Raw genomic sequence first — 6,612 nt, 5'->3', positions numbered from 1 at the left:
TCCGTAGCTGCCCCTTTTTCACATTTTACAAACAAACGCTGTGCTGCTGTGAATACTTTGTGGAGTCTATTTCATTCTTATATATCACTAATATTTTAAAGAGGTCTTCAGCCATGTTGTTGTAGACAGCAGCGGATAGAAATGGTTATTAACACAGTTTTTTATTCTGAACATACGCAGTTCGAGAGCAGACAGACGTTTACAAAAGAACAGCTATACGAGTAGAACACAATATGTTGTCGAACATAAGGATAAGGTAGAGTCCCTATAAAGTTTTTACAACAAAAGGACAGTGACAAACACGACACTGCCCAGATATCCATCCCAAGACTTTTGATCTGGTTCAGGAGCATGAAATGAGTGCACTACCCACTGTACCACCAACCCGTGTGTGTATGTGTGCGTGTGTATTTACCTAGTTGTAGTTTTACAGGGCCTGGGCTTTATGCTCGTGTGGCCCCGTCTCCATATCTACACTTATCCAATCTTACTTTAAAAGTATGTACACTCGTTGCAGACACTACTTCTTTATTTAAACTGTTCCACGTCTCAATACATCTTTGCGAGAAACTATATTTTTTAACATCTCTCAGACATCTTCCTTTTCTCAGCTTTTTACTATGCGATCTTGTGCTTCGAATGTCATATTCTTCTCTCAGGATCAGTTTCTCATTATCCACTTGGTCCATTCCGTTGATCAATTTATAAACTTGAATCAGATCTCCTCTCTCCCTTCTTTGTTCCAGGGTTGGCAGATCCATAGCCTTTAGTCATTCCTCATATGTCATCCCTTCAAATTCTGGAACCATTCTTGTAGCCATTTTTTGTAGTCTCTCTACCTTTCTTATGTGTTTCTTTTTATGAGCGCTCCACACTACTCCTGCATATTCCAATCTGGGTCTTATTATAGTACTGATCAATTTTTTTATCATTTCTTTGTTCATGTAGTGAAATTCTACTCCAATATTCCTTACCAAATTATATGTTTCTCTAAAAATTCTATCAATACTCGTATGGCTTACCGGTTGATTGTTTTCTTCCATCGTCACTCCTAAGTCCTTTTCCTTTTTTACTTTATCTAGTTCTACTCCATCTCCCATCTTATAGATTCCCACGGGTCGTCTTTCACTCTTTCCAATTTCCATGACATGGCTTTTGTTCACATTGAATTCCACTTCCCACTTTTTACTCCATTCCCAGATCTCATTTAGGTCTTCTTGCAGTATTTCACAATCCTCCTTTTGCTTTATAACTCTGCACAGTTTCGTATCATCTGCAAACAGATTTATGTAGCTGTTCACTCCTTCTGGCATGTCGTTAATATAAATGAGGAAAAGTATTGGTGCCAATACTGACCCCTGTGGCACTCCGCTTTCTATTGCCCTCCACTCTTGGACTTCATATCTTTAACTACCGTCCTTATTTCTCTCCCCCTCAAATAACTTTCTATCCATCTCAATGTGCTTCCTTTTAAGCCAACCTTCTCCTCTAACTTCCATAGTAATCTTGCATGTGGCACTTTGTCAAATGCCTTTTTTAAATCCAAATAAATACAGTCAACCCATCCCTTTCTCTCTTGTACTCTATCAACTATTCTAGAATAGAAACTCAATAAATTAGTTACACACGACCGTCTTTTTTCTAAAACCAAATTGGCTATTTGATATTAATTTGTTGTCTTCAAGGAACTCGATCCATTGTTTCTTTATTATTCTTTCACACATCTTGCATATTACACTAGTTAGTGATACCAGTCTGTAATTTAAAGGTTCTTCCTTCCTTCCGCTCTTATATATGGGAACCACCTCAGCTCTTTTGCATTCTACTGGTACTCTTCCGTTTTCTATTGAGCATTTTATGATGTTGTATATAGGACTTGCTAGTTCTTCCCTACATTCTTTCAGTATTCTGCCTGAGACTTCATCCGGTCCCATTGCCTTCTCTTCATCTCTTTTATTTCAATCTTGGTTACTTTAATCTCTTTCATATAGATTGTCTCTCTATTACCCTGTGGCCTCTCAAATTTGGATTCCTTTGTAAAGACCTGGAATTTATTATTTAATAGTTGTGCCATACTTTTTGGGTCTTCCACTATTCCGTTCTCTCCTTTTAACCTTTCTATTGTTTCTTTTTGCCTAATTTTTCCATTTATGAATCTGTAGAACAATTTTAATGCTCTTTACATTTTTCAACAATGTCCTTTTCAAAGCTCTTTTCCTCTTCCTTCTTGACCTTCACATATTCATTTCTCGCTGCCTTGAAGTTTTCCTTATTTACTGGATTTCCATTTCTTCTCCACCTTTTCCATGCTCCATCTCTTTTCTCCTTTGCCCTAGCACATCTTGCATTAAACCAATCTTTCTTTCCTTCTTCTTTAGGTCTATATTTCAGGACATATTCCCTGACTCCTGTTTTGTATATTTCCAAAAATTAAGTTATACTTCTCTTGCATCGTTTCTGAGTTTTCCATCTCCTCCCAGTTTACGTTTTTAAAATAGTTCTTGAGATTCTCAATATCAGCCTTTCTGTAATTTAACCGGTCTCCTTTGTATGAATCGTCTCTATCTTCCTTTCCCTCTTCTGTATCCATTTCTAATATTACATGGTCACTCTTTCCCAATGGGCACTTATATCTTATATCATCATCATTCATTTGTATACCCCTTGTAAAAACTAGGTCCAATCTCGCCTGCTCGTCGTTTCCTCTGAATTTTGTGCATTCCTTTACTCTCTGGTCCATCATATTGTCTATCATTAGGTTCAAGAATCTTTCTCCCCAGGCTTCTTCCCCCATACCACTTTCATAATTTTCCCAGTCCACTTCTTTACAGTTGAAATCTCCTACTAATATAACTTTTTTCCTTTCTTAACGATTCTCGTTAGACTCCTTATTGTGTCTTTATATTCTTGATTGGTCCATGAATTTGTTTTTGGTGGCACATATGTTACAATGATTGTTAACTTTCTTTTTTTATCAATATGCATCTTAACATACAGTACTTCTGCTTTTCCTTCCCCATATTCCACTTGCTTTATCACTATCTCCTTCCTTAACATTATCATGACTCCTCCTCCTCCTTTATCCCCTCTGTCTCTTCTCCATACATTATACCTATTATCCAAGTTTATTTTGATTGCCTCATTTAGTTTTTTTTCAGCCAGGCATACAATATCTGGATTTTCTTTCTTTATGTAATCTCTTAATTCTAATTTACTTGATAAAACCCCGTCTATGTTCGTATACATAATTTTTAGTCTCTTGCCTTTATCATTTTTAATTAAACTTGTTCCACTTTTTTCTCTTCCTTCTCGTTTATATACCATTTCCTTATCCTGACTCCTAGAATTCTTCAAAAAAATGTCGTTTTTTCCTTTTCTGACCTTTCATTATTTTTTTCCCTTCCTGCTGCTGCCAGTTCATTGTATCTCTTCCTTTCTTCCTCATTTCTATTTTTCTTTATATAGATATCCTTGCAGCCTTCTGTTTCTCTAAGTTTTGTTGTTCTATATAATATTTCTTCTGTTGCTGCTTGTGATTTTAGTAGTATTTTAATTGGTCTCGTTTTTCCTTCTTGATATGGTCCCATTCTGTTTATTTCTTCTACTTCCTCTTCCAAGTTCTGCCTATCTTCGCCGTTTAGATTCTTCAGTAGGTCTTTGTGATTTCATTTCTTCTTTTTCTCTTCTTGGTCTATATTTTATATTTTTTTCTTTTATTCCAAATACGACTACACTCAATTTCTCTAACTAGATTTTCTTTTGTCTTGAGGACTCCTATAATTTTGTTTGTCATATTTTCTTCTTTTCTTTAAGTTGTTCTTGAATCACCTCCTGAAAATCAGCCTTATCTTTCTTATCTTGGACTCTCCATGCTTGTACTTCTTTTTTAATCACTTTTTGTACTCTTTCCTCTTCTTTGTTTACTAGATCTTTCAGCTTCTCTTTTTCTTTCTCGGCTTTACCGAGTCCTTCTTCCATCTGCTTCTTGTAGTTAGCTACTTCCTTTTTCAGTTCTTCGTTTTCCGCTCTTAGCTCTTTTCTTCCACTTTTATTTTTATCCTTTCTCTTAGTTTTATAAACTCCTTTTCCTGTTCTTCATCCTCTTTCATTTCCATACTCTCCTTTATCAATTTATCTAGTTTATGTTCAATATTCAACACTCTTAAGTAGTGAAGTATTCGCCGTATCGAAACCTTCGAATGCGCTCTCTCCCTCACCAACATAATCATCATCAGCTTTCATTCTTTTCCTAGTCTCATATCTGCATTTTGATAGAATCTCTTTTTTACTCATGATTCTTTAACAGTTGATTTCATGAAAAATGAGTCCACACTACATGCCCAGGCCACTGTAAATATTGTACAACAGGTACGTAGTGAAGATCAGCTGATTGTCGGAACGGCGCCAGTGCGTCCTTCCTCGACCACGTCTGAAGTATATGTGTGTGATTCACCTCGGTCGTAAGCTGGTCGCCCAGCCAGTCTTCCCTATTACGGAGCGAGCTCAGAGCTCATAGACCGATCTTCGGGTAGGACTGAGACCACAACACACTCCACACACCGGGAAAGCGAGGCCACAACCCCTCGAGTTATATCCCTTACATCCCGTACCTATTTACTGCTAGGTGAACAGAGGCTACACATTAAGAGACTTGCCCATTTGCCTCGCCGCTTACCGGGATTCGAACCCGGCTCTCTCGATTGTGAGTCGAGCGTGCTAACCACTACACTACGTCTGTATGTGTTTCACTGTTTGATCTGCTGCAGTCTCTGACGAGACAGCCAGACGTTACCCTACGGAACGAGCTGCTCAGGGCTCATTATTTCCGATCTTCGGACAGGCCTGAGACCAGGCACACACCACACACCGGGACAACAAGGTCACAACTCCTCGATTTACATCCCGTACCTACTCACTGCTAGGTGAACAGAAGCTACACGTGAAAGGAGACACACCCAAATATCTCCACCAGGCCGGGGAATCGAACCCCGGTCCTCTGGCTTATGAAGCCACCGCTCTAACCACTGAGCTACCGGGTGTGTGTGTTTCACTGTTTGATCTGCTGCAGTCTCTGACGAGACAGCCAGACGTTACCCTACGGAACGAGCTCAGAGCTCATTAATTCCGATCTTCGGATAGGCTTGAGGCCAGGCACACACCACACACCGGGACAACAAGGTCACAACTCCTCGATTTACATCCCGTACCTACTCACTGCTAGGTGAACAGGGGCTACACGTGAAAGGAGACACACCCAAATATCTCCACCCGGCCGGGGAATCGAACCCCGGTCCTCTGGCTTGTGAAGCCAGCGCTCTAACCACTGAGCTACCGGGTGTGTGTGTGTGTGTGTGTGTGTGTGTGTGTGTGTGTGTGTGTGTGTGTAATTCACCTCGGTCGTCTGCTGGTCATCCAGTGTGTGTGTGTGTGTGTGTGTTCTGTGTGTGTGTGTGTGTGTGTGTGTGTGTGTGTGTGTGTGTGTGTGTAATTCACCACGGTCATCTGCTGGACACCCAGCCAGTCTTCTCCATTACGGAGCGAGCTCAGGGCTCATAGACCGATCTTCGGGTAGGACTGAGACCACATCAACACAAAACACACAGAGGGAACACGAGGCCACAACCCCTCGAGTTACATCCCGCACCTATTTACTGCTAGGTGAACAGGGGCCACACATTAAGAGGCTTGCCCATTTGCCTTGCCGCGCCGGGACTTGAACCCGGGCCTCTCGATTGTTAATCGCGCGTGCTAACCACTACACTACGCGGTGTGTGTGTGTGTGTGTGTGTGTGTGTGTGTGTGTGTGTTTAGAAATTTATAAGCTGAAACAAGAAATAATGATGATAATGTAATAATTATAATAATAATAATAATAATAATAATAATAATAATAATAATAATAATAATAATAATAATAATAATAATATAATAATAATAATAATAATAATAATAATAATAATAATAATAATAATAATAATAATAATGATAATAGTAATAATAATAATAATAATAATAATAATAATAATAATAATAATAATAATGATAATTACTATCATTTTACTATTATTATAATCATTATTATTATTATTATTATTATTATTATTATTATTATTATTATTATTATTATTATTATTATTATTATTATTATTATTATTATTATTATTATTATTATTATTATTATTTATTATTATTATTATTATTATTATTATTATTATTATTATTATTATTATTATTATATAATAATAATAATAATAATAATAATAATAATAATAATAATAATAATAATAATAATAATAATAATAATAATAATAATAATAATAATAATAATAATAATAATAATAATAATAATAATAATAATAATAATAATAATAATAATAATAATAATAATAATAATAATAATAATAATAATAATAATAATAATAATAATAATAATAATAATAATATTAATATAATATTATATATTATTATTATTATTATTATTATTATTATTATTATTATTATTATTATTATAATAATAATAATATTAATAATAATAATAATAATAATAATAATAATAATAATATAATAATAATAATAATAATAATATAATAATAATAATAATAATAATAATAA

General features: G+C 35.7%; 1 non-coding gene across 1 annotated transcript; it reads right to left on the bottom strand.

Annotated features, from left to right (window-relative positions):
- Nucleotides 1-5,696: 5,696 nt before the first annotated feature.
- Trnav-aac lies at nt 5,697-5,770 on the bottom strand. The gene has a single exon. It is a non-coding gene; the product is annotated as a tRNA-Val (tRNA).
- Nucleotides 5,771-6,612: the final 842 nt, after the last annotated feature.

This window comes from Portunus trituberculatus, chromosome 47 (genome assembly GCF_017591435.1).
Source record: "Portunus trituberculatus isolate SZX2019 chromosome 47, ASM1759143v1, whole genome shotgun sequence".
NCBI classification, from domain to species: domain Eukaryota; kingdom Metazoa; phylum Arthropoda; class Malacostraca; order Decapoda; family Portunidae; genus Portunus; species Portunus trituberculatus.
Note: the sequence above shows the minus strand (reverse complement) of the source record. Positions and strands in the feature narration are given on the sequence as shown.